The sequence below is a fragment of the Equus przewalskii genome, chromosome 14, assembly GCF_037783145.1.
Source record: "Equus przewalskii isolate Varuska chromosome 14, EquPr2, whole genome shotgun sequence".
Lineage (NCBI taxonomy): Eukaryota > Metazoa > Chordata > Mammalia > Perissodactyla > Equidae > Equus > Equus przewalskii.
In genome coordinates, this window is record NC_091844.1 from 36,313,972 (window position 1) to 36,341,540 (window position 27,569).

The window sequence follows — 27,569 nt, forward strand, 5'->3', positions numbered from 1 at the left end:
TCTTTTCACAATTTTACATGCCTCCTGCTTCTAGGTATTTAGTACCAAAAAAATTATTGATTCTTGTACTTAGACACCTTCCCTCGCAACGCTTGTAGGTGTTCTCTCAGGGTTCTAGATGTATAAGTACCAAATTATAGAAATACTACAAGTGGTCCAGTCTGGCACCACTTACCATTTCCACCACCATCATCTGATGGTTGAATCTCTCAATAGGTTAGACTATTTTCCAGCAGGTATTTATTCTCTTCTTTCTCCCACTTGGATGGGAGTATACTTATTCACCCCTTTGACTTTGAGCTTGACCACGTGACCAACTTAGCCACTTGGAGTAAGTGGATGTGAAGCAAGCAGAGACATCAAAATGTTTTTGCAGACTTGTACTTGAACTCCTGCATACATGTGATTCAGTGTGCCCCACATAGATGTTGTCCCTTTAGCCTGGCACCAGAACAAAGACAGAGTGTGTCTGAATCCAGCCTGCAGCCTTGAGCAAGCCTAGCTCCCTCACAGCCTAAAGAAGAGCACCCCAGGTAATGCACAGACCTATGAGCGAGAAAAAGAAATGTGGTGTTGACAGAACAGGGTCCTCTGTTTGACCTCGCTCTGTGAGGGGCTCGTGGTGGCTGAGAGCTGCCATCCCACTAGCTCAATTGCATCCCTGTTATATCCCTTAAGGGACGTGCCCCCACTCCTCACCCCCGCCTTGGCCCCAGCTGCCCTTGGCCACCAGTCCTCTGGACTAATGCTCCTGTGCCAGTGACGCTGCAGTTGGCAAGGAGACAGTGTGGGCAGCCCCGTACCTGTCCTCTCCCCCGCCCCGGTCCCCAGAGCCTCCAGCTGACACTCATTTGGCCTTGTGTTGACTTTAAGAAGTGTTTCCCGTTGTTGAGTTTGGGGGTTGTTACTGGTTGAAGTGGGGGCAGGGTTCTGTCTCCTAGGCGTTAACTGTCTGGGACAAGCAGTCTTTGGGTAACAGATTTTGCAGAGCAGGTCAGAGAACTTCCTAGAAACAAGCAGCACCTCTGTCCCAGAAAGAGGTGGGGCTCAGGCTGAGAGGCGGGGCTTGTCCTACTCTTGAATTCACCGCCTTCGGCTTCGGGGAAATGAGTTGGTGGCCTCCGCTCACTGGTGGGTGGCCACACAGGTGGCGTCCTCTCCAGGTGCCTTCTTGTCCTTCACAGCGTCTGCCCCGTTGTGCGAACAAAGTGATGGACTTTGCCAAGGTCAGTGTGTGGTGGGAGGATGTTGTGAGTGTTTGCCAGGCCTGGATGGTAGTCATCTCACACAGTGTGTCGGGAGAAATCAGCGTTACATAATTCCAATGAATTTTGTGCTTTTTTGGGGAAAAATTATTTAGAATAACTAAACATGAATTTTTTGAATGTAGCCCCTGGGCAATGAATGGAATTTTGTGCTCCTTTACAATAAGTAAGGTTAAATTTATAACAATGAGGGAGAGACTCTTTCTGAAAGAAGTTACGCAAAAAGCACTTTAATGCTGCTAACTTTGTTCTCTGTTTTTATGTTCATTTGCTGGAGTGCAAGACATGCTTGACACAGTGAGTTTTTTCTCCGATGTATTTAAGATGATATATTTGCCTGAATTACTCCTGTATCATTGCTGATAATATTGGAAACTAAAATAAAACCTAATTGGAAACCCTTAAAAAAAAAAGGGAAATGTGGTGTTGAAACCCCCCAAGTTTTGGAGTTATGTGTTACGCTGTGTTATCCTCTCTTCAACATCTGTTCCAGTTATCTATAACTGCATAATAAACCACTCCAAAAAGTAGCAGCATAGAATAATAACCATTTTCTTGCACTCATGAGTTTTTAGGCTAGAGATTCAGAGAGGACACAGCATCGGGTCTCATCTCTGCTCCAGGATGAGTGGAGCCTCAGCTGGGGTGGCTTAATGGCTGGAGATGGCTGAGATCGCTTAACTGGGGCCATATGGCTGTGGCCTCGGTTCTGGCTATTCTCTGGGATCTTCGGTTCTTTTACACATTGCATCTACTGAGGCTGGAATGTCCAGCATGACTCTTTCATTCACATGCCTGGCACCTGGAGTAGGGTGGTTGGAAGACCTGGGGCTGGCTGGGCATCTCTCATCAATATGGCTAGCTTGGGCTTCCTCACAGCATGGTGATCTTAGTGTAGTCAGACTTCTTACATAGTGGTTGACTTCTCTTAAAGTGAGTGTTCTAAGAAATCTAGGTAGACGCTGTAAGACTTCTGATCTGGCCTCAGAAGTTCCAGAACATCACTTCTTTCACATTCTGTGAGTCAAGGAGGTCACTAAGGCCGGCCCAAATTCACAGGAGGAGAATTAGACTCCAACTCTAAAAGGGGGAGAGTAGCAAAGAATTTGCAGCTGTCTTTGATCTTCTGTAACATGTTTAAAGTTTCAAAGTGAATGCGTTCTAGAGCGGCGCAGCACACCTAAGAAGCGCCCAAGCTCTAGTGTCTCTCTGAAAGACTTTTAGAAAGTTCCTATGGCATCTTTTAATCATGTTGTTAAAACCATGACTGCATCATCCATCAGGAAGAAGAATTAGTTTCCCTCATCAAAGCAATGCTATGGACTTTTTACTTAATGAACTGATAAGAATGATGTTTTTCCTACCTTGTCAACGTGACTGTTTATCACTCCCCATGTACTTACGTACGGTAGGTGGTTTGTATTATACACACATGCTGGCTTCTGCTTATCTCAGTTCTAACTTCACATCTGATGACAGTTCAGTATTTTCCATATTATTTCACTAGAATTGCTAGTGGCATCATTAGGTCACGTAGTCGGAATTATTTTCTGCCATGAAGAGATTGAAAAAGGAAAATTATATCCTTCATCACAGGCCAGTTTGTTTTCCAGAGTACTTCTTTACCTTTATTGAGAGACACCAGGTAGTTTAACAATTATATTAAAAAGGTTACCCTTCAGTTTAATTCTTTCCACGTCAGCAAAACACAGCTTTGTAGACAATGCAATGTGATTTTTAAAAAAGAATATTTGTCTTTCAAATAGATCAGGTTACTGAGCAAACAGAGCAAGTCAGGTGAAAATCCAAAATCATAAATAAGTTCTTTCTTCCCTGGTGGACAACTCTGTACGGGGTGACATACTGGAATCACAGTGCTGGTGACTGTGACCTGCACCCCTCCCCCTAGGCTCCCCTCAGTGTCACCTCTACCCACCAAAAAGGAAAAAGGGGACCATGAATGCTCCTGGAACCAAAAGGTCAGGCCCAGACTCAGATAAACAATTTGAGTCAATACTAAAAGGGAATTTGGTCAGAGCAGGAGTAAAAGGCAGGATGAAACAGAACTAAGATGTCTGTTTCTATGGTTTTAGAGAAAAGCTAAAACTGTATTAACTGACATTTTCTTCTTAGAGAGGACTAGTGAAGTAAAAGCATCGACAGAGATGAGTTCAAAGATGAGAATATCAAGTTAGTTTGGTGTCTGTGTTTTGTGGGCAAGGGTCCTAAGGGTAGGGATTTAATTCAACGACACAACCAGATGTTTACTGAGTTGCTTAAGAAGAGTAAATCACTCTGCAAAGCCCACAGAGTGAAATACAAAAAAGGGGAGTACGGATTACTTGGAGAGCTGATTAAAATGCATATTCCTGAGCCTGGAGGAGCGCCTAGGAACCTGCATTGCAATGAACCACTCCTCCCCTCCCTCATCTCACCTCCCGCAGATTACTCAATCAAAAAGTATTAATGAGGGCATTCCATTAACAGAGTTTAGAATTAAAGGGAATTCCAAAATAAGGTCTAGGCTAGGCCTTCAAAACCTGTCAATCAAGTCGTCATTACTGAGCACAGTGCTAAGCGGTGGAAGCAGGTGTGCTTGGAGGGGAAGGGGACTGGCGAGCGTAGAGAAGAAGTGGATATCAACTAGAATGAGTTATAGTTGTGCCAAGAATTTCTTATGCCTGGCACTGGAATTCACTGAAATCTGTTTGGGAAACAGCCCTAGACACCTGAAAAGACAACTAACCTTACAAGTAGAACTCAGTGGTCTCCAAACTTGACTCCCATCAGAGTCATCTAGAAAAAGTTTAAAAAGGATAGATTCCAGGGCTCTAACCCTACAAACTTTGGTTTTGTAGCTCTGGGATAGGAATCCAGGTATGTATCTGCATATCTTTTTACTCTTCCAGTTAATAGATTAATGAAATATAATAACCAATGCAATGGAATCTGGATTAAAAGAAAACTAAAACATACTTTTGAGACCCACTAGGGAAATTTCGTGTGGATGGTATGTTGAACTTAATGTTGAGTTTCTTAGGTGTGGCAACAACATTCTAGATGATAGGACAGTGGCCTCATTCTTGGGAGAGGGTGGAGAAGTATTTAGGGGCCAAATGTCATGGTGTCTGCACACCACTCTTGGATGGCTTCGTAAAGGGGCAACGTGTGTAAATGTAAAGAGAGCAATGCCGTGGAGGAGGCAGGGTGTTAACGGCTGGCAAAACTGGGTGAGGAGTGTGTGGGTGTTCATTGTTTTGTTCTTAAGACTTTTCTGTAGGCTAAAAATTTTTCAAATTACAAAACAATTTTTTTCAAGAAAGAATGAATGATGGAGATCCTTGACTTTATTGCACAACAGATTTTGTCACCGACTGGTTGCCTGAGGAACTCAAGGGTGGGTTGGGAAGCATTTAATTGTTGTTCCAAATTGGTTTTTTTCCTTTTGTTATGTTCAGGAGATGCAAACACCAACCACCCTGAACCAGACCAAGCCTCATGCCTATGACCTTTGCCTTATGTATAATGCTAAGATCTCTGCAGGAGGAGCTTAGGCCTTATTACCACAACCTGCAGTATGTGGAAGTGTGTTTCCAACTGAGCCTGTGCAAGCGAATACCCACCTCTCCCTTTTAAATATTCATTTCCCATCCAGAATAAATGTCCCTGCTTCCCTTTCTTCAGGGACACCATGACTTTGGAAATGATTCCTCATGGTCTCTTATCTGCTGCAAATATACTTTACTTTGTAGACAACTACTTCTTTTTTTTTCTTTTTGAGGAATATTAGCCCTGAGCTAACATCTGCTGCCAATCCTCCTCTTTTTGCTGAGGAAGACTGACCCTGAACTAACATCCGTGCCCATCTTCCTCTATTTTATATGGGATGCCTACCACAGCATGGCTTGCCAAGTGGTGTGTAGGTCCACACCCTAGATCTGAACCAGCGAACCATGGGCCATGGAAGCAGAACGTGCAAACTTAACCGCTACACCACCAGGCCAGCCCCTTAACATCCTGTTCTAATAAATAACAGGTGCCCTTAGAGGGAGGCAGACAACACTCCTATGGGAGTTTAAAGGAGCAGAAGATTTCTTCCATATAGGGAAAGGACCAAGGAAGACTGCCTGGAGGAAATGGCCTTTGAACTGGGTGAACCCCAGGCCGCCAAAACAAAATATGTGAACTTAACTGCTGCGCCCCTGGGCCAGCCCCAAAATGTGTCTCTTTGCTTTATTTTTTGAAGAAGATTAGCTCTGAGCTAACATTTGTGACCAATCCACCTCTTTTTTTGCTGAGGAAGACTGGCCCTAGCTAACATCCATGCCCATCTTCTTCTACTTTATATGTGGGACACCTGCCACAGCATGGCTTGCCAAATAGTGCCATATCCACACTCGGGGTCCAGACTGGCGAATCCTGGGCTGACAAAGAAGAATGTGCAAACCTAACCACTGTGCCACCAGGCTGACCCCGAGACAACTACTTCTGGTGGAGAGTCTGATATAACTCACCAGGAGGGAACCCACTTTGGTTTTGGTAACAATTTGAGCAACCATAGTAGAAAGGAATAGATTATAGAAGCTTGGAGCCGTGAGAGGTCACGGTGGCTAGAACTGTGGTTCTCCACTCACTTTCCGCTAGGACACACATGACAAACGATGCTCATACACAGTGCCCACAGCCCCAGGTGGGCCGAGGCTTAGATGTAATTCCTGGCTACCCACCTTGTAGCACAACAGATTTTCCTCCTGTTTAGGAAAGAATGCTGGCCTTGCAAGTAAGTGACATTATCATAGGGATAACTGAATTCATTCAAATTTATTTAAAAAATAATAATGTCTGAACTTCTCTACTTTTGTGTGGAAGGGATTTGAAAATTCAATCAATCACTCTAATGTACAAAGAAAATGTAGATTATTTGCTGTCTGTAACAGATCCAGTCTTTGTCATGGGCAGTCCCAGCCCTGGGTTATTGAGGGGAGAAAATGGCTTTAACTTGATGGAGACTGTGCTGGCAGTCTTTCCAGTTTAAATGGCCTCATGTGGATAGCTCAAGTCTTTGGGTAAATACTCAGCCTTTCAGACTTCCTCTCTAACAATAAGTGATTCTACAATGATGTGATATAGAATATTTTAAGAGAGATTATATTTTTTTTAAAAAACTGAGAAAGAGCGGTCCTTTGCTAATAAGAAGAATGCAGGGACGTTGTGGTAGATTATGAAAATAGTCCCATTCTTTACTTCTCCCTATGTCCTGACTCTTTGTCATGCTACTTTTCAGGCCCTCCAACTCAGTCTGGGCTCAGCCATTTGATTTTCTTTAGCTGATGGGTATAGCTGGCCTGAGGCAAGCAAAAGTTTGAAATAAGCTCATACATCGGGCTTTTCTCTTATGCCCATGCCAATGCCATTAGAACATGCCTGGGCTAACCTGCTGGAGGATGAGAGACACGTGGAGTACAGCTGAGTCCCCAGTTATCATCGTGGAGTTCATCCTGCGTAACTACCAGCCAGTCAACCCCAGATGTGGGAGCAAGCCCAGCCAAGAGCAGCAGAGCAGTCTAGTTGGCCCCTCCTGAAACGCAAGCAACAAACACTTACTGTTGTGCGCCACAGAGGTTTTGTGGTTCACTGTTCCTCTGTTCGTCCAAGTCCTCTAAGAAGCAGATGCCAAGATGGGATATAACATACAAGGATTTTATACAGGAAATACCTATGAGAGAGAAAATAGGGAGGGAGCTTCAAGCCAGGAGAGCTGTCAGAAGGTGATGCAAGTCCAACCCCAAGTGAAGGAGAGCAGGAAGGAAGGTTGGATAGAAATGTCCTAGACTGTTTGCAGTCTAAGGAAGGTTCAACAAGGCTACCAGGGAACCTCAAGCCAAAGTCAGCTGTCAGAGGAGTCTCGATCCTTCCAGGAGCAGGTTTCCCGTAGTATCTCCACTGCACTCAGCCATTGCCTGGGAGCAACCTGTGGGAAGTACGGCCTTGGCACAAACTTGGCAGTGGATTTCAGAGCACACTAATTGGCCAATTAGACTAATAAGCCTGTAAGCTTTTTTTCTGATGGCTGCCACGTTTACACAGCGTTATTGTGGTAAGACTGAACTCCTAGAGGCATAGACTCTCTACTTACTGTGGAACAGCAGATCTTATATGGGCGGTACTGCTTCTGAGGAGGCATTCTGGAAATGTCTGGGGGCGTTTCTTGGCTGTCGTCATGATTGAGGGCGTGCTACTGGCATTTAGTGGGCATGGGCCAAAGATGCCAGACATCCTGCAACGCACTGGACCATCCTGCACAACAAACCATCTCGTGTCCTTCACGAAGTTTCAGTATCCTATCTGAGATCCACAAGGGGAATAATCTGTTCAAAATGATCTCAGCCGAGAACCTAATTCTATCTTACACAGAAACATCAAATATTTTTTTGCCCAATGTGAACATGCGCTGAATTTCTAAGATTACAATTGTGGACACTGAAAAAAGATTGCTTTGTTTCAAACTTTACTAAGTGTTGGTTTCCCATATTAGGAAATCATGCTACGAGCAACACTACTTGTGGTGTGTGAATCACCAATACGATGCTCCTGAGACAATCTACATTTGCGGCTGTGGCCACCGTGTGCTGTGCACAAATGTTTGATTATTTCATTATATCCCCTGGGATCATTCCCAGGTATTTGCTCATGGTGAGACATATGTCATTTTATTATACTGATTTTCCCGAAATTAAGTGGTAGTTAGGCTATATTACTTATGAATTTCATTTTGGGATGAAAGAAGGTGCTAGGTCTGACATTGTTAAGAACCACTCCTGTTGAATGAGGATCAAAAAGCTATAGAAGGATTGTAAGAGAGAAGGGAAATGTACATCCATATTCGTAGCAGCATTATTCATGATAGCCAAAAGGGTGGAAGTAACCCAAGTGTCCATTGATGAAAGAATGGGTAAGCAAAATGTGGTATATATATACAACCGAATATTAAAAAGCCTTAAAAAGGAAGAAAATTCTAATACATGCTCCAACGGGGATGAAGCTTGAAGACATTATGCTAAGTGAAATAAGCCAGTCACAAAAGGACAGGTAGTGTATGATGGCACTTGGAGGAGGTACCTAGAGTAGGCAAATTTGTCCAGACAGAATCTAGAAGGGTGGTTGCTAGGGGCTGGGAGGAGGGGGATGTGGAGTTGTTGTTTAATGGGTATAGATTTTCGGTTTTGCAAGATGAAGAGTTCTGGAGATTGGTTGCACAACAATGTGGATATACTTAACACTACTGAGCTGTGCACTTACAAGTGGTTAAAATGGTTAATTTTGTATTATGTATATTTTACCACAATAAAAGAAAGAGAGAGAGAAAGGGAATGTAATTCTAGCCCAGGTCAGACTCTGAGTAAAATATAAATGCATACTACTAAGTAATAGTGTCCATTGATGTTATATTGATATTTAAATACATAGGTTCACATGAATGTATGTACATATATATTTGATATTATATTAAAATTGATAAGAAATTATATGACCCATGGAGAAACTGGTAACTCAGGCAATCCTTTATACCAGAACAAGATTTTTTTTTAGAGAAGAATTTAAAGAAGTTGGAGTTTAATTGGAAAGTCTGGGTGACCTCATGACCTTTGTTCTGGTTAACCACCTATTGTGGCCCCCCTCCAGGACGCCCTTCTCTACTCTGTGATGTTGGGGCTGAGCCGCATTCCCCTCATTCCCTTGCCAGCTGGCTTCCCGTGGTCCTGGGAGGCACTGGTGGGAAAAGGGAGGGCAGAAGAAAGGAGGGAGGGCTTCTTTCCTGCTCCTACCTCCTGCCGGGAGACGGCTGGCAGCAACAGACAGCTCTAGCTACAGCTACCACCTTCTGTCTGCAGTCTCAGCATCAGCCTTGCACAGCCCCTCGGAGGTGCCAGCATCAGCCGGGCCACACCTTCCCCAGCAGTCAGCCCTCACCCAGCTGTGCCTCTCATGGAGGACTGAGCACTCGCATGTGGAGAGAGGTCTGGGCATCAGCCTCCTGGTTTCTAGTGATACCACCTCTTCCCTTTTGCTTCCCAGCCCAGTGGTAGCTGCTGGGTTATTAATCTCTCAGTTATTAACCTCTGGGTTACCTCAGCATTCCTTTTTGATTTTCCCCCCAGCTATCTAACCACCTTGGTAATCAATTGCCTGTATTATATCTCTTCCGGTGGAAGTTCCTGGTGTGATTTCTTTTTTCCTGGCTGGATCCTGACTAATGGAATCTTTTAAAGATATACCATGTCTGTCTGTCAATAAAGTGGTCTGGTGGCGATGCTGCCTCTACCTGCGTTCCTAGGGAACAATCCCTGTGGCAGCTTGATTTTGGTCTCTAAAACTATTTTCTACTGAAAGGAAGCAAGGCTCCTGGGAGAGTAGCTGACTCTATGACGCTCTGTTTGCGGCACAGAAAGCAAAATAGGTTAGAAAGTCTCATTGTGAAAAAGCAAAAATGCTTGCAATGATCTCTGGGACTCCCGTTGGCCAGATTGTGACAACTCAAGCATTGAAAAGAAAAGCAAAATATTTCATGAAAAACTTGATAAGCATAATGATACTTAAGAGGTGTAACTAAAATATAGCACATTCATGGAAAAGCAATCATGAGTTTTTTGATAGTGCTTGCAGAAAACGTTCTTTATGCTAATGCAAACACAACACCCCACAGTCAGGTTTAGTTAGCACCTGATACCATCAGTCAAAACCAGGCAGCAACAATTCAGCTTCACCCAACAAATACTAGAAAGAGAAATCCTAGAAAGAAAACTGTGATCCTGTATTCTAGCCCCAAATAGTAATTCATGTCTTCACTAATTCAACCAATCATTTCAATAACTATTTATTGGGTGTCTATTATGTGCATTATACTGGGCACCTGGGCTACAACAGTGAGGAAAATAAAACACAAAAATATCTGTCCTCGTGAAGCTTACATTTTAGCTAAGAGAGTCAGTATACAATAAGCCTAATAAAGAAGTAGACTGCGTAATAGGTTAGAGGGTGGAAAATGCTATGGAAAAAAGAAAAAGGAGAACAGAGTGAAAACGCTCAGGAGACCCAGAGGTGGGCCAGTATTAAATCAATAGGCCTCATTGCGAAAGTGAGATTTGAACAAAAACTTGGAGGAGATGAGGTTACCCAGGTGGGTATCTTGGCAAAGAATATTCCAGGCACAGAGAACAGCCACAGCAGAAGCCCTAAGTTGGAAATGTACCTGGTGTGTTCAGGGAAAGTGAGGAGGCCATTGTGGTTGGAGGGAAGCAAATCAAGGGGAGAGTAATGGGAGCTGTGGTCAGAGAGGTGTCGAGAGAACCACATTGTGCCGGGCCTCGTAGGTCATTATGAAGACGTTGGCCTTTATTGTGAGTGACGTGGAGGGCTGTTGAAGGGTTTGGGTTCTGATTTGACTTGTTTGAAGGGATCTGCTGGGTAAAGAATAAGACTGTACCAGGGATTCTAGAAGAGGAGCTGCAAGACCTGTTGGGAGGCCTTCGTAATTACTCAAGTGAGAGGAGGTGAGCACTCAGGTCAGGGTGGTGGCACAGGAGGTGGTGCAAAATGGTTCAATTCTGAAAATTTGTCAAAACTTGACAAAAAGGAAATACTAAACAGCTAACACACGTGTCACACAGCTGTTATGAGAATGGGGGTTGGGATCAAAACTTACATCTACTTCAGGATCCAGCAAATATATCTTCAATGAAGAGGAATAAAAGAGGATGTCACCTTTTTATTGAAATATGGGAATGGGATGGAGTAAAAGCCAGGGTATAGGTTAGGTTAGAGAATAACAACTGGTGAGTGTCAACAAAGGAGGAAACGGTAAGAGGGTAAGCATAAACGAAGGAAAAAGGGGTCTGAACTAACAGTATTCCGGGGCCAGTTAGCGTAAGGGAAAATAGCCTTAATAGTCTCACCTCCTGTAGTGATGGCATGGATGTTCAAGGTGACAATGCATCCATGTCAACAGGGTATTGAATAGGTTTCTTATGGCATATTTAAGATGGCCAGAAAATAGGCAAGACATTTTAGGGGAAAAAATTCATCCAAAATGATTGAACTTTCTTTCTAAGCTTTAGGGCTTTACAAGGTATAAACTTGATTCCTCCAATTACATCTCACATCACATCTCCTCCCCAGACGAGAGGCAAATGAGGCATGGCAGTGCTGGGGTTGGGTTTTGGGTTTCGCACATCAGTGGATTCAGTCAAGTCTGGGGTTCAAGGCTTAGTCAAGTCCTTGCTTCAACTGCAGTGCTCTGTGCTCTGTGAGCCTTCCAGACGCTTGTGTGGCTGCCTGGCCCAGGCATATGGAGGCCTGCCCAGTGGTGGGGGGCTTTGTGCGGGGATGGAGAGAGTCTTCATATTTTGTTCCTTGCATATAAAGCATTATCGTTAACAATATCAGGCTTATCTGATGATGGGATGTGATTCCAAGTGGAGTGTTATGTTGACTAGGCCTTATAGTTCCTTACTGAGCAAAATGCTGATGGCGTTTTTAGCCCATAACTTTGTGTGTTCCATTGTTGGTATTTTGGTTCTTAGCATCTCTGAGGAATCTCTACTGAACCATTTCTTAACTTTTGCAACTATTATCCAGTTGTTACCAATCATAATTTAAGGAGATTTGAATAAAGGCCTGTCTCACCTACTTTTGTTATTTAGTTATCTTACCACATTCGTTATTTCATGTTGATGTGGAGTCCCCTAAAACAACAAATCCTTAACAATTTTTCCAACATGACTCACATATCAAAGCTATTAATAATATTGACTAGCTTCCATGGGGCCTCACAATATACAAGACACCAAGTTTTATATTACTGAATTCTCCCAACAATCCTATGGAATAGACACCTTTATGATCATCATTTTACTGGTAAGAAAACTGAGTGTTGGAGAGATTAAGTAACTTGTTCAAATCACACAGCTGGTAGATGGTGGAACCAGGATTCAAATCTAGCCCATCTGACTCCGGATCTAAACTCTTAACCACTCCTACCTATGTGCAGAATTTGCCTGGGAGCTTATGAACACCAGCAAGTACAGCCTGTGGGCCAGATCCAGCCCTGTACCAGTGGGGACTGCTAGAGCCAGCCAGTGCTGCATCTCCCCTACTCCTGTTCCCCACTCTACTCCCAGAGCCTGCCTCCTTGGCCAGTGGCCACAACTTGCTGCTGCCCAGGGCCTACTGGTCACCACCAACATGTTAGGGACTCTACAATTGGTAATTGCTGGGCAACAAGCAGTCAAATCTCAGTCTGAGAGCTGATGGCTGGGCAAGTCACCTTGCTTCCAATGAGGTACTCCAGGTAACAAGGCCAGGCTCTCTGAGAGGCAGGAATCTGGGTGTTATTGGAGCGGAGTAAGACTGACAGTGCATCAACCCCGTGCCCTTCCCCACTGCCAGGTCCCTCCCCCTTGGGCCAGCAGGTCTTCCTTCTAAAATGCCTGTGTTGAGTTGGCAAATGGGCACAAAGCTGCTCACCACCCAAGAGGACCCACTCCACGCAAACTGGGAGGGCTGAGGCAGAAATTTTCTCTCTGGTTATATAAGTACCTATATAATACCCTCAATTCTACCTCTTGGTTCCAAAGCTTAAAATATTTGTTATGTGCACTTTTACAAAAACTTTGCCTACCCCTGCTCTGCACCATTCTAAGGAAGTTCTGGCATTTCCACTAATTTAGTGTAGACCATATTTTGGTCCAGGTTTCGGTCAACCAATCAAACAAATGAATTGCTAGTTACTCCTGGCCCCTCAAGCAAACATTGAATCTGGAATCTCTGTATATTGAGCCTACATCAATAAATTCAACCTGACCCAATTTTATACTCCTTCCACTCTGATCCCACATCCTTAAGATCCATTCCCGCACATATCCCCCAAGTTTCTGTCTATATAAAGGGGCAAAATCATACAATTCTCTTGGTGTGATATCACACCTCCTCATGGATCATAATTTGTACCTCATCTTATGGGACTTTTGGGAACTTGAGTCTAGTTATGGGTCTAGAAGGAGAGGTGGTGGGGGTAGTTCCTTTGGAGGATCATTACAGGATCATTACCAGGAGGATCAACATCCTCAGATGGTAGAAGTGCTGCTCCTACTGGCAAAGAAGGCTCAACAGAATTTGGGGCTTAAGGTCCCCAGCTTCATTAGAATTTGCTCATATATCCCCATCCCAGTTCTCAGGGTTCATTCCATTCCAATCAATGCCCTTGCTTTAACAAAAGAGGTATTACATGGTTGGGAATTCCCTTTGTGTTGTAACTCAGCCACCCTGGGATTAGACCTTGGATTTAGTTTCCCTGTGGCTACAGGAGACTAGGACCTCTTTCAGGCCAGTCATTGGCACTTCCACGTCCTTAACGTAGACCTTGAGGTGGGAATTTGAAGTCTTAAGCTCATCATTTTCTTTCCCTGTGTTCCCCAACACAGTTAGAAGCATTACACTCTTTATTTCGTTAAAATGATCTATGGCATCAAATACTGCATCACCCAGAGCCTTGGTGTTCCATAGACACTTGATTACAGGTATCTAAAGGTAATAATTTTACAAACTGTCTTACTACTGCAAGCCATGGAGTATCAGTGCTCAGGACGACTGAGTGTCATTCTGACAAGGCTGACCCAAGAAGGCCTTCTCCCTGTTTATCTTCCTTCCCTCAGAACACCTTGAGTTTCTGCCCTAGACTTTGACAAAGTAGTTGAGTCTAAATTCTACTAAATATTGGGTTCTGGGAACATCATTCTCTCTGGAAACAATTTTTTTTTTTTGGTGAGGAAGATTTGCCCTGAGCTGACATCTGTTGCCAATCTCCCTCTTTTCTTGCTTGAGGAACATTAGCCCTAAGCTAACGTTTGTGCCAATCTTCCTCTCTCTCTCTTTTTTTTTTTAATTTTTTTTCCCTGCTTTTTTCTCCCCAAATCCCCCCAGTACATAGTTGTATATTCTAGTTGTGGGTCCTTCTAGTTGTGGCATGTGGGACGCTGCCTCAACATGGCCTGATGAGCGGTGCAATATCTGTGCCCAGGATCTGAACCGGTGAAACTCTGGGCCGCCAAAATGGAGCATGAGAACTTAACCACTGGGCCGTGGGGCCAGCCACATCTTTCTCTCTTTTTTTCTATGTGGGATATCCCCACAGCATGGCTGATGAGCAGAGTAGGTCCGTGCCCAGGATCAGAACTTGCAAACTTGCACTGCCAAAGCAGAGCACGGGGAACTTTAACCACTCGGCCATGGGACTGATCCCTGGGAACATTGTTAAAAGCCAAAGTGTTATAGGTGGTGCTGAAATAATCTCCTGTGTCTTATTAACTTCTGAGGTCCATTCTTGGAGAGACATCTGATCCTGGAGGAACTGAAGAACCCAGCTTTATCCAGGCATCAAGGAATTGATGGGAGTTAGAATAAGCAGTGAATTTTCAAGCTGGGGGTACAACTTGACTTTGGAGCATATGGCAAATTGCATTTTATAAAAATGGCCCCACAGTGAACTAAACCAGACACAAAAGGACAACTATTGTATGATTCCACTTATATGAGGTACCCAGAATAGTTAAATTTATACAGACAGCAAGTAGAATAGAGGTACCAGGGGCTAGGACGGGGAGGGAATGGAGAGTTATTGATTAATGGGGGCGGAGTTTCCGTTTGGGGAAGAAGACAAAGTTCTGAATACGGATGGTAGCTATGGTTCCGTAATAATGTGAATGAACTTAACCACTAAATTGTATACTTGAAAGTCGTTAAAACAGTAACTTTTTGTTATGTATATTTTTACCACAATTTTTGAAAAAAGGAAAGAAAGAAAATGGCGCCATAACACTATTTCCAGTCCCACGTGCTCTTTTAGAACCTGGCCACTCTCCCATGAAGAGGGGGAGTCTGTGTCCGCACATCTTAAACTTTTTGTGTTCTGCTTTGTGACTGCTCTTTCAGCCTCCTTGCTCAACAGAGGACAGCAGAAGTGTTGCTGGGCGACTTCTGAGACTTGGTCGTAGAAGAGGATACCACCTCTGCCTGGTTCTCTGTTCATTTTGACACGCACCCTTGGAGCCCTGAGCTATGCTGAAGGCCCCTTGCAAGAGAGACCATGTGAGGAGGTCGCACAGAGACAGAGAGAAGCCCAAGGAGCCCCAGCTGTGTGAGTCTTTCCGGGGCAGATATCAGACAGGCGAGTGAGGAAGACTGCAATACTCTGGCCCCAGCTACTGTCTGAGAGACGAGGGCTTGAGAGAACCCAAGTGAGAACTGCCTGCTGAGCCCTGTCAACTCTAGAACTGTGAGAGAGAATACTAATTGACTGTTGCTGTTCGACACTAAATTTGGAGTGGTTTATTGTGCAGCAACACAAAACTGGAACACAGTTGACTTAATGTATTCATCTGACCCATTCCAGAGCCTCCTGGGGGTAAAATGTACACTGCCCGGTGGCAGTCCTGAGAGGATCTCAGTCCCAGAGGGTGGGAGCAAGACCGTCTAGGAAGCTTGCCTCTTCCTCTTTCCTGAGAGAGATTGCCACATCCCTAGTTGACAGCAGACTTGACGGAGAAACTCAACACACTGGGAGAACAAATAGCTGGATACGGTTATGGGGGACATTTGTTCCCCACCCCTCACGTTTCCTGTGCAAGCATCTACCTAGAGCCACACTCCTGGCCTTTCTCCATCCTCTCTCTCAATCTTCCTCTCAGAGGTGGCATCTGGTAGGTGGCTCTGAGAGAAAGATCTGGGCATACGGCGCAGCCTCTTCCTTTCTTGGGATAGGCCTGTTTTCTGGTCGGCACCTCTGCTGTGCAGGACAAAGCTTTCACCCAACTGGGTCCCGGACTGGGGAGTGTGTCTAATTCAGAGAGTAAGTCTTCGTAAACCCACTTGGCCACAGAACTTAGCCGTGTTATCTTGATGGCTTTATAGATAATGAGTGATATTTTAATTTCCATCTGCAGACTCTTGTGTCTGCATCTCAAATAGTTCAAAACTCAGGAGGGAGGGAAAAAGGATATTATTTCTTTGACTTCTTAAAACCCCAATAATTCCTATCTATGTGTCAAAATTTTCCCCATCCTTTAATGCCCAGACCAAGGGCCCTCCCTAGGACCCCTCCCCATGAAAGCAGAGCTGATGTGTCCTTGTTCCACCCTCTCACTGTCCTGCCTTGTCTCCTTTACAGGCGCTTGTCAAATTTGGCTTTAGAGTTAGCTGTGGACTTATTATATTTCACTGCCACATAGCATAGCTTGTTCTCAACTTCAATGGTTGGGCTTTAAAACAACCGAAACTTCCCTTTTATATTCTGACACTTCCAAACTGAGAGTTATATGCCAATTTCAGACCCTCATGCATCAGCTGACAGAAATGAACATTTCCAGCTATCACACGGCAGAGCTGCTTGCCAGCCAACTGCTCTCTTCTGCAGTTGCATCATTTTTTGTCACTGTGGAAGTTTCGGGACAATTTTTAAAATTTTATTACATCTCAGTGGTTATTTTAGAAAACAAATATAAAGTGGAAAAATGAAAATGCTCACCCTGGTGATAAAAAATGAAGAGCTCAGACTTGATTCAGTTAAGGCAAAGATAGAAATCATTAGGCATTCTGCATGCTAGGAATAGGTAACCTCAGTTTGGATATTTGTTTTATTTATAGTAGCTGACTTTTGTGTTTAACTGTGAAGGAAAAGAGCAAAGTGGAAAAAAAAAAGTATAACATGTTGTATTATTCAGGGTTCTCCAGAGAAACAGAACCAATAGGATGTGTGTATAAATATAGAGAGATTTATTTTAAGGAATTGGCTCATGAGATTATGGAGACTGGCAAGTCCAAACCATGCAGTTCAAGTCTGAAGGCCATCTGCTAATGGAATGCCCTCTTGCCCAGTGAAGCTTCATCATTTATTCTGTTCAGGCCTTCAATGGTTGGATGAGACGCATCCACAGCTGGGGGAAATCTGCTTTACTTAAGGTCCACAGATTTCAGTGTTAATCTCATCCAACAATACCCTCACAGAAACATCCAGAATAATACCTGAGCACATATCTGGGCACCATGGCCCAGCCAAGTTGACACATATAATTAACCATTGCACACAGTGGGAATCTATCTTCAAAATTATGTGCAAAAGACAAGGGATATTATGCTTCTTAATCCCTGAGAATATTTAAATATTATTTTTGTATATTATTTTGAAATCCCTGGAAATATACAAATTTTGTATATTTTGGCATAGTTATAAGGAGCAGAAAATTAAGGGACTGCTTATAAACTCCTTGAAGGAAGGTGTTGTATAAAACGGGGATCATGTGGGTGTAGATCTAGGTGGAAAGCCATTTGCAATGTTTAGCAAAAGGATATTAAATCAAAGCAATTGTCAATGAATTTTATCAAACAGCCAAAATTTTTACAATGAACATTGGGTTAACTGGAACCTCAAGTACCCACATTTTTTTTCTAAACTCTGAAATGATGAGGAAGAAGCAAGTCACCTGATGATAAACTCAAATTAGGAATATAACTAATATGAAGGAATCGCAGAGCCATCTCCAGCACTGGCATATATCACCACCTCAGCTCGTGCTTCAGAACTGTAGTGATCAACCTTTGCATCATGAAAGACCTGGTTAAGAAAATGGCCAGAAGTTCTGGAGATGGATGGTGGTGATGGTTGTAGAACAGCTTAAAATAGCTAAAGTAATAAATTTTATGTTATGTATATTTTACCACAGTAAAAAAAAAAAAAACCAGTATGCTGATCACTGACTTTCTTGGTTTGGTATGTATTATTCCTGGTGGTTGGTTAGGACTCTGTGGTTGTAAACTACAGAACCAATAATAGCTAGCTTGAGCAGAAAAGGAGAATTTTAAGGATGCCAGGGTATATCTCAGAACCCAAAGGCAGGAGTGCTAAGAGGTCTCAGGGAGGACTAGAATCAGGACCTGGAAGGCCAGTGGGACTCTTCCTTGTCTCTGCTTTTCACCGTGATTCTGCTTCACCCTCATCCTTTCTACAGCCTGGTGTCTCTGTCTCTCTGGCCCACAAAGTGAAATATGCTCATTGCCTTTCTCTCTCTATGGCTCCCAAGTTTACTTGGCATGTTAGAATCCCACGTTGAGATTAACTTGCAGTCTCTCACTCCCAATTCCATATTCCTAAGAAAGGGAAGCTGATTGGCCCATCCTTGGTCAGGTGACCTCCCCTGGTCCAATCAGCAGTGGGCAAGGGGTGGTACAAACATGGTTGATTCCTAGAGAGGCGTAGGTGAGCATATACCTTAGACAGTGTCTTAGTATTTGGGAATACCCATCACACTAAGCCAGATGTTCTTCCCTCAAGCTCTTGTCACACAGTCACATTCAGTTTAGTGAACATAAAAGAATATACAATGATGTGAATTATATGGTTAGTAGGTGAGTCAGTGTCACTTCCTCCTCCTATACAGCCAGATTCTCCATCTTGGGAGAGCCTGTTACCTCACTGTAATGGCTGAAGAAGTGGGTAGCCTTCTTGGAGTGTTTTGTTTCCAGCCTAGTCCTCCGTGGAGCTCTAGCCCTGAGGGGAGCACAGTAGACTGTAAGTCCGTAGTCCACAGCCCTGACTGCTTGCCTCGCTTTCTCTGAATTCCCAGATCCCACGTGGCACTGGCAGCCTCCCTTATCCTGTGATAAGCGGAGTCCTTTCTATTTTGCCTGTACCCTGTATGTCTCCCTCTTTGTAAATTCTTGGCCAAGGAGAGAGTCTCTTCGCCTCCTCAGAGGACTTTGTTCTCTGAGCCTCCATGGGTCCCTTCCCTGTGGCCCTTCCTGCAATGGCTCTGAGTTGCCAGGGAGTTGCAGGGTGGCATTTATGCATGGTCTAGTCTAAAAGGTATAAATTTGCTTTGCAACATTCAAGTGCAAGAAACATTGTATTTCTTCTTTAAAAAAATCAAATTAATCCATTCAACTGTGAGCTCCCACCTGCCAGCGGATGGGAAGTCCTGTGTGGCCATTACTGGAGCTGGCCCTCATCTCCATGGGACCCATTGGAGATCCTGGAGTTTACATGACGCCAAGAGCTGTGAGAAACCAGATCCCTGGCCCAGGGGGATGGCCAGCAGTGCAGTTGTTCCCTTTGCTGCAGGATAGGCTGCTGAGCTGGTCCCACCACCTGCTGCCCTGAGTGGGTTCAGAGAAACCCTTCATGACTTATGGGGCTCACAAAGAACCTCCCTGAGGTCTTGAGGCCCCCAGAGATCTACAGGGGGTGCATGCTGGCCTCACTACTGTGTTCCAGGATCCTCTATCTCCAGAGTCCTTTTTTTTTCCTCTTGGCAGATCATATCTGCCCTTTAATCTTTAGCCTCATCTCACCCCTCTGCAACCTGAGCCTGAACTTTAGAAAATAAAGGCCTATTTATTATCCCACAAAGCAAGAAAAGTTCCTACTTCTAGGACATAGGCATGGGAGTAGGGGGCAGGTGGAAAAGTGGATACCACACATTCCTCGATGAGCCTAAAAAACTGGCACCATTGATTTCTTCATCAGGAGAAGCTGCCAAAGCCACCCATTTGCACAGCCCCTCACAGTTTTCCCACCCCAGAAAGGAGAGGAAGGTGTCCAACCAGATCCCAGACCACAGACTTGGAATGGGAAGACCCCCTCCAGAGAACTTCACCCCCAGAGGCCGCCTGACAGCAGCAGTGTCAGGGTGAGCACCCCTCACTCTGCAGCTTCCTGTGGGAAGTGGTGAGCACAGAAGTTTTTTTGACAGAGTAAAAACATCCTAAGAATGCAATGCATTCCTTATGATGATTATCTGTAAGGGTAAAGTATTAAATCATAGTTAGTAATTATTTGTTTTAACACATAATAAATGAGAGATGTTACATCGTGGGTACAGCCTTCCCCAGGAAACAAAAGACTTGGGTCTTCAGAATTTCTATTACAACTCCTCTAAATTGTAAGCCCACAGAAGTTAGTGTCCCCATTCTGAATTGTCTCTGCCCTTCCACATTCAGACACTACAGGCCTCCGTAATGATTCAGCAAATTGACTTCTTTCTGCTCCCAGTTCTTCATTTAAGCGCCCAAGTGAAAGTGAAAGATAAACCCTTGCCCAGCGTTTCCCTGTGGACCTGTACTGAGGAAGCGCTTGTGATATTTGCATCAGAAATGAGGCCAGGTGACCCAACTGCCGGGAGAGTTTTGTGAACACATGGGTTGGGAGGGTCTCTAATTCTTCCAGGGAGTGAGAGCTCCTGAAATGAGCTCACTGGAGATGGGTGCATCCAGAATTGAGGCCAGCGTCCATCTATCCAACGGAGAAGTTTCCTCAAAGAGGGAGACCCATTGTTTCTCCGTCATTAGATATCCATCACCATTGGAACTCTCACTCTCCAAATGTTTGCTATAAAGACTTGGCAACACTTTTACTCAAAATTCACTATGTGAATCAAAAATCATTCCATCGTAGAATTGTTGTTGCTCCAACAACAGCATTGAGGTTGTTGAAATCCGGGGTGGAAGGTATGCCCTAGACACATCTCATTCTCCTGGTAGAAGCACGCCTCCTGTCTACGTTGTTCATATAGATTGTGATGATGTAAGAAAGCTGAAAAGCCTATGAATTAAGTATTTGAGCCTATGAGGCTTAAAAAACCCCATAACTTAGAAGAAGAGAAGTTGAGAAATGATAAAGTATATTATGAGAAGTGAAAACATAAGGCATAACCCATGTGCATATTCTTTCTACTGTGTATGTAGATTTATTTCTGTGCATTCTATGTATTCATTTTGGATCTTTAACAAATAACTCATTATTTATTTATATTACATTGTTGTGATGGAGAAGGAAAATGTAATTCATATCCAATAATCTGAACCAGTATCATTATGTTTTGCATACAAAGGTACCCACTAATAAATTCATTAAATGTTAAATAATTAGGTAATTATTCACTGCTTTATATCAGTGGTTCTTACACCTTAGCAAGCATCAGAATCCCCTGGAGGTCTTGCTAAAACTCAGATTGCTGGACCCCATTCCAGAATTTCTGACTTAGTAGGTTTAGGATGAGGTCTGGAAATTTGTATTTTTAAGTTCCCATGTGGCGCTGCTGCTTGCTGGTCTAGGATCACACTTTGGGAAGCACTGATTTATATTATTCAGAGCTCCTTGGCAGATTGTTCTCTGTGTTTGAGTGTTTTCGTGATTGAGAGGCTATTGGTTGGCGTTTTTGGATAGGTTGGGCATGGATGATCGTTTTCCCCATTTTAACTAATGACACATGGACACTTGCTGTTCTAAAATCTCCAGCATATTCTTAGGCTCAGATGAGATTCAGATAATCCATTATGCCTGTGCTGCCAACTTGAGGCTGCCTGGGGAGTTGGTTGGGAGGCACCTTGCCACTCAGCAGGCCCACATTCAGGACGTGGACACCTTCTGATGGGTGGGCTGTGCTGGGAGAGAGCAGCAGCCTGAAAGGGACTCCACAGACCCGCAAGGAAAAGAGAGGAAAGCGCTGCCTTCTGCCTCAAGGCTAAGAAGCCCTTTCACTGCTGATGAAAACATTTGAAGAACTTGGCCCAGAGCCTGGAGCTGGGAGAACCAGAGGCATGGGTAAGTTATTAAGTGCCCTGTATAAAAGTCCCACTGGGCAATTTAGGGAGTGCCTGGCTTGGCTATTGAATGGCATCCATGGAAAGGAATGCATGGCCACCAGGCCCTCTGCTGGGTCACGAGGAGGTGTTAGTACCCCACCCTGGGTGGGGGCTGCAGGTGGGACACTTGGGTTCAACACTGGGCCAGGTAAAAGGAGAGAAAGAAAAGAATGAAGAGAGAGAGCCATTTTCAACTTTTAGGATGCCAAATGGGGTTTTAAACATTTTGGAGAACTGGAGCAAGGTAGGGAGCATTTATTTGCCTGAGGAGTCATCCTCACCTCTCTTACCCCAGTATCATTTTTCAGAATTCATCACCAGATTCTTGAGTCACGTCTGGAAGCAAAGCTTTCTTCTTGACGTTAAATCAGAAGATGTGCACATTCAGGTTTTCCCAGCCCAGGAGAGGAGATTGATAGAGGCCTCAGGAAGGGAGATCTGAGCCTTTCCCCTCTGTTGATGTTTCCTTAAAGGCTGCAATGTTCATGCTGATGCTCCTCTCTCATGTTTATTACTTCTTGGTCTGGCTGTTTGGAAAATGGGGCTAGGAATTTCTGTCCCATCCTCTGGCATGAGGGTGTTGTGGGAATCAATTCACTTTGATTTGAAAGATGAGTGAATGAATTATTGGAATATTGACAAAGAGTGGGAGTCTTTGTGTTCTGAGATTGTTTTTAAGGTGTTCTGAAATCCACGAGGGTGAGGTTTGTCTGATTTTTCATTGATATCCCCAACTCTTGGTACAATGACAGATACAGAGTAGACAATCAAAAAGAATATTATTTGTTGACTGAATGAATGGGAAAGAGAAGAAACATAGAACTATAGAATTCAACAACCGGAGGGATCCTTAGGGTCAATGTCAGAGCTTGGTTTCTAAGCCCCGGCAAGGTTTATACTTCTCTTCAAGCCCATGTAGCCTCAAGGGTCGAAGGCCAAGCAAGCCTCCGTGATGGAGCCCCATGCAATCTCACATTCAGGTCCCCTTCTGCTTTGCAGTGATATGAAACTCATTTGGAAAAAAAAAAAAAACTTGAGCTCTAATTATTGGCTCTCTTTTTGGCAAGGAAAATAAAAAACATTCCAATCCAGCTCTAAGCATAACATGTCTGGTCTTAGTCACTTTTAGAAAGTTTTTTACAAAAAAAACCTTGGAAACTTTCATGGCAATCTATGCCTCATTCCAGGTTCACGGAGCGGTCAGAAAACATATCTGTGAACCTCTTCTCAGTCACAACTAAAGGCAGCCTGGCCTCCCAAAGGGTTCTCCAACATCTTGGACCCACCAGCAGGTTAGCTCTTAGCTAAAACAATCTGGATGACAATTGTCAGTCAGAAAGAACTGTAGAAGTTGTGTGGTCCCTTCGTTACCAAGGTTACACGGCTTGCCATGGTCACCCAGCTGACCAATGGCAGACCCTCTCCATGTCCCAGCCTGAGGACACTGCTCGTCAACTGACCCTGGACACTTTTCAGGCCGCGGGGCCTGTCATGAGAGGGGTGTGGGTTGCGAAACTGGCAGGCTGTGGGTTAACGGCCAGGGAAGTTACACACCTCCCTCTGCAGCCCCTGCCTGCCCTTCCTCTCACCACTGCAGCACAGGACAGGCAATCTCTCCACGTGGCTGCCCCTGGTTGCCCCCGCCTGTCTTGAACCTTCCCCGGCTTTTCCCTCAGCATTGAGCCGCTGTGTGTTTGTGCGAGCAGAAGCAAAGGTTCAGAAAGACGTTTTCCCCCTGTTAACAATGGTTACCTCGGGCGGTGGGACTGGAGAGGCAGATGGAGATGATTACCTTTCCTTTATCCACGTCTGTAGTGCTTGACTTGTTACAACCAGCATCGATTTTTAAAAATCCAACAAAATTAAAAAGCAAGTTGCAAAAGGATGCTTATGGTATGATATCACGTGAATAAAATCAAAAACTATAAAAATCAGTATTAGGTATTGTTTATGGGATTATACCTAAGTAGCAAAAACCCAAACCTGCCCAAACACTACACACCTGCTGGGGAGAGCTGTTAGAGAAGGGAGGGGCGGTGGCATCGAGGGAGGCAATGCCACTGGATCTGTGATATCTGTTTCCTAAAAAGAAAACAACCTCAAAGCAAATATGGCAAAGGTTAATGTTCATTGCAGCGGGAGATGGGTAGTTAGATGACTCTTACATTAGCCTCTATAATTTCCACATGTTTGAAATATTTCATAAGTTCATTAACTACAATAAAGATGAAAAGCCCTGAGTTTACCTTATTTATGACTTATCATCTTAGCAACTCCCTAGACATCCTCCAGGTATAAAAAATGTGGGAAGGAAAGACGGCGGAAGGAAGGAAGGAAGGATCAACATGAGTTTGGGAGAGCTAGTTTGCTTTTCTGATTTTTCTTATTCTTTGTCTTAGTCGGTTTGGGCTGCTATAATGAAATACCATAGACTGGGTGGCTTAAACAACCAATATTCACTTCTCACAATTTTGGAGGCTGGGAAGTCCAAAATCAAGGTGCCAGAAGAAGCTGTCACTGAAGGTCCTCTTCCAGGTTTGCAGATGGCCACCATCCTCCTCTTCTAAAGGCACTAATCCCACCATAGGGGCCCCACCCTCATGACTCCATCAAAACCTAATTACCCCCCCAAAAGCCCCACCCCCAAATACCATCACATTGGGGATTAGGGTTTCAACATATGACTTCTGCGGGGGGACACAAACATTCAGTCCACAGTATTCTTCTACAGTGTCTTATTTGGCAATACATAAGAGAGAGGGGCACAATTAATGTCCTTTGGATAAATGGATAGATGGGTGGATAGATGGATGGATAAATGGATAGATGGATAGATGGAAGGAGGGTGGGTGGATGGGTGGATGGATAAGTGGGTAGACATCCTAATGAACTGACAGCTGTCAGGTTCTTGGTGCAGGTTGGAATCTGCCTTCATCGTGAAGGCTCACAGAGGTCATCCCGTGAGGCTGTGGGACCGCTTGCTCACCTCTGGAGGTAATACAATGCATTTGTGAAACTAGGCCCCTTGTGGTTTTGCTCATCAAACTACAAATAGCCCCACATGGTAATAAGTAGTTAGAACACAAAGAGCACCGGCTGCCAATCATGCCCCTGGTGCCACGGGTGGATATTGCTGGCATCCTTCCCCGGTCCTGAGTGGAGACCTGCAGCTGCGGCTGTAGGGACCCAAGGGGACAGCGGCTCCCCTACTCTCAGGGGATGGGAAATAATAATAAATTGTGTGGTCATTCCATATGCACTACCGCAATTTTTTTATCCAAAAAAAAGAAAAATTCCTGAGAAATAGTGGGCAGGGCAGATGTTCTTCATTTTACCCCTTTTCTTGGGGCGTGTACCCTGGATCTGGGGAGTGCAGGCCTGGCCAGGGTCACAGCTAAGGGCATGTCTCCTGGCTCAGGGAGTAGAGCAGAACTTGCCCATCAGCCAGCACAGGTGGGCTCTAGAGGCCAGCTGTTGGGGACGCGCCCAGCCTACAGGGCTGCTAATGTTCACTGAGCTCTCACTGTGCTCCAGGGGCTGTGCACAATCAGAGAGTCTTTAATCCTCACAGCAGCTTTGAGTTAGGTGAGCTGTGTGACTGGAATGTCAGGCGTGCCTAAGGGATGTACTGGGAACAAACCTGCAGAGTCAGGTCAGGGCTGGGCTGGAGAGGACCAGAGGCCATGCTAGGGATCCATCCATGGGGTGAGCAGGAGTTACCAGGGCCTTTTCACAGGATAGTGGCACAACCTGACTTGGTTTTCGGAGAGGTCATTCTGGTTTGAGGGTGGAGAATGGATTGGAGGGGGCAGGAGTGGAGGCTGAGAGGCATCAAGGAGGTCGCTGCTGTGGTTGGGCATGAGAGGTGGTGGGCAGGACTAGTGCTGGGACTTTGGCAAGCACGGTCTCCCAGGTCTGGAGAGGAAAGCAGCATGGAGGGTCACCGGAGAAGGAGCTGGATAGGAGGCAACAGTCAGACAAGGGGGAAGAAACCATGGACCATGGTCTTCCTTAGGCTCTGCCAACAACTAGCGCCGGGACCTTGGGCAAGTCACAGCATCTCTCTGGGCATTCGTTTCCCCTTAGCTCTGCTACCAACTAGCCCCAGGACCTTGGGCAAGTCATTCTGTCTCTCTAGGACTCAGTTTCCACTTCTGTAAAATGATGGGGCTGGATGCAGTCCATCTCGCCGCAATGACTCTGGGTCATTTGTACCATGGCCTAGTGCCTGGCACCGCCAGGAGCACCAGAGAAACTGCCAAGGTGGCAGGGAGTGGTGGGCACACGGGAGCCAGTTGGCATCACAGCAAGCAGAACGACAATGCTAAGGCAATGAGCAAGCTGCCCGGCTCGCCAGTGTGGCCGGGACACTGAAGTCAGGCGGTAGGGCTCCAGCCGGGCGTGGCAGCGCCGGGCCGTGAACCGCATCCTCTCTTTACTAACCGTCTTTATAACAACATGTTTTCTCAGCCGGGCAGTGCCGGGCCTCTGATCAAATGGCTTTTGCAATCCTCACTGTCAAGTTTCAGCTTGGGCTATGGAGCAGGAAAAAGCAAATGGTGAGGTGGCCTTGAAATCACCCCAGCCCTGCAGCTCAGTCTGCTGTATGTGAGGGACAGGGGGTCTTCTAAGGGTCGCTCCTGACCCTGCTGTTGCAGAAGCCTCTGGTTAGAACCCCACCTTAGAGCCGAGCTGAGGGTGCGCCCTGCCTCTGGGCTGAGCACCTAGGTGTACTTTTCCAGCACCACCTCGTCTTAGAAATGGGACAGGCCGTTGAGGGCAATGGCCAAGTGTCAGCGTGGCCAGGTTCAAAACCTAACCCCTTTTTACACACTTTTTGTACATTTCCAGCTGTATAGCTGTGGTGAGTGACTTAAACTCTCTGTGCCTCAGTTTCCTCGTGCCTGTAGAGAAAGGGCAACGAGGCCCAGTGTAACCCTATACACTGGGGACGATAATGCTACCTACTTTGCTATTAGGAATATTGAGTCAGAAAATACCAGTAAAACCTTTAGCACACAGCCAGGCCCACCGTAAATGCTCAATTAACTGACAGCTGTTACCGTAATTATGCATTTGCTGTCAGTACTCACTGAGCGCTGACGTTGTGCCAGGCTCAGGGGATACAGTACTATCCTATTAGCCTGGGAAGCAGGGCCCCTGGCCTCAGATTACCATCTGGAGGGCAGGCAGACAAGTTAACCCATGTGCCTTAACCAGTACACGTGCACTCTGCTAGTGACACAGGAGTTGGGACAGGAGCACACATGAGGGCCACCTGCCCAGAGCTGGGATTCTTAGTCCCCAGCAGCCTGCCTCCCTCCTGGTGTCTGGAATGCGCTCCCCTGGCTGGAAAGATCTCCCCTCAGATATCTGCATGACTCACTCCCTCGTGTGCATTCAGGACTCTGCTCATATGTCGCCTCCACACAAGGAGCCTTTCCTCATCTTTCTGTCTAAAATATCCCCACCCGCCCGCCCCCTTCATTATTCCACACCCTTCTCCTGCTTTATTTTCTTTATAATACTTATACTCTCCATGCTTATACTATGGATCCGTTTTGGAAAACATGTTTGTTGCCCATTTACCTACTACAAAGTGGGCTTGATGAGAGC

At 45.1% G+C, this 27,569-nt stretch overlaps 2 long non-coding RNA genes across 2 annotated transcripts in view; both read left to right on the forward strand.

Annotated features, from left to right (window-relative positions):
* Positions 1-1,008: 1,008 nt before the first annotated feature.
* On the forward strand, positions 1,009-21,230 carry LOC139075753 (uncharacterized). The gene is made up of 2 exons (XR_011526511.1): positions 1,009-1,226; positions 15,252-21,230. It is a non-coding gene; the product is annotated as an uncharacterized lncRNA (long non-coding RNA).
* Positions 21,231-21,794: 564 nt separating this feature from the next.
* Positions 21,795-27,569, forward strand: part of LOC103560862 (uncharacterized) — a 38,638-nt gene continuing 32,863 nt past the window's right edge. The window contains exon 1 of the long non-coding RNA XR_011526509.1: positions 21,795-21,912. This is a non-coding gene — a long non-coding RNA (uncharacterized lncRNA). The remainder of the gene's footprint in view (positions 21,913-27,569) is intronic.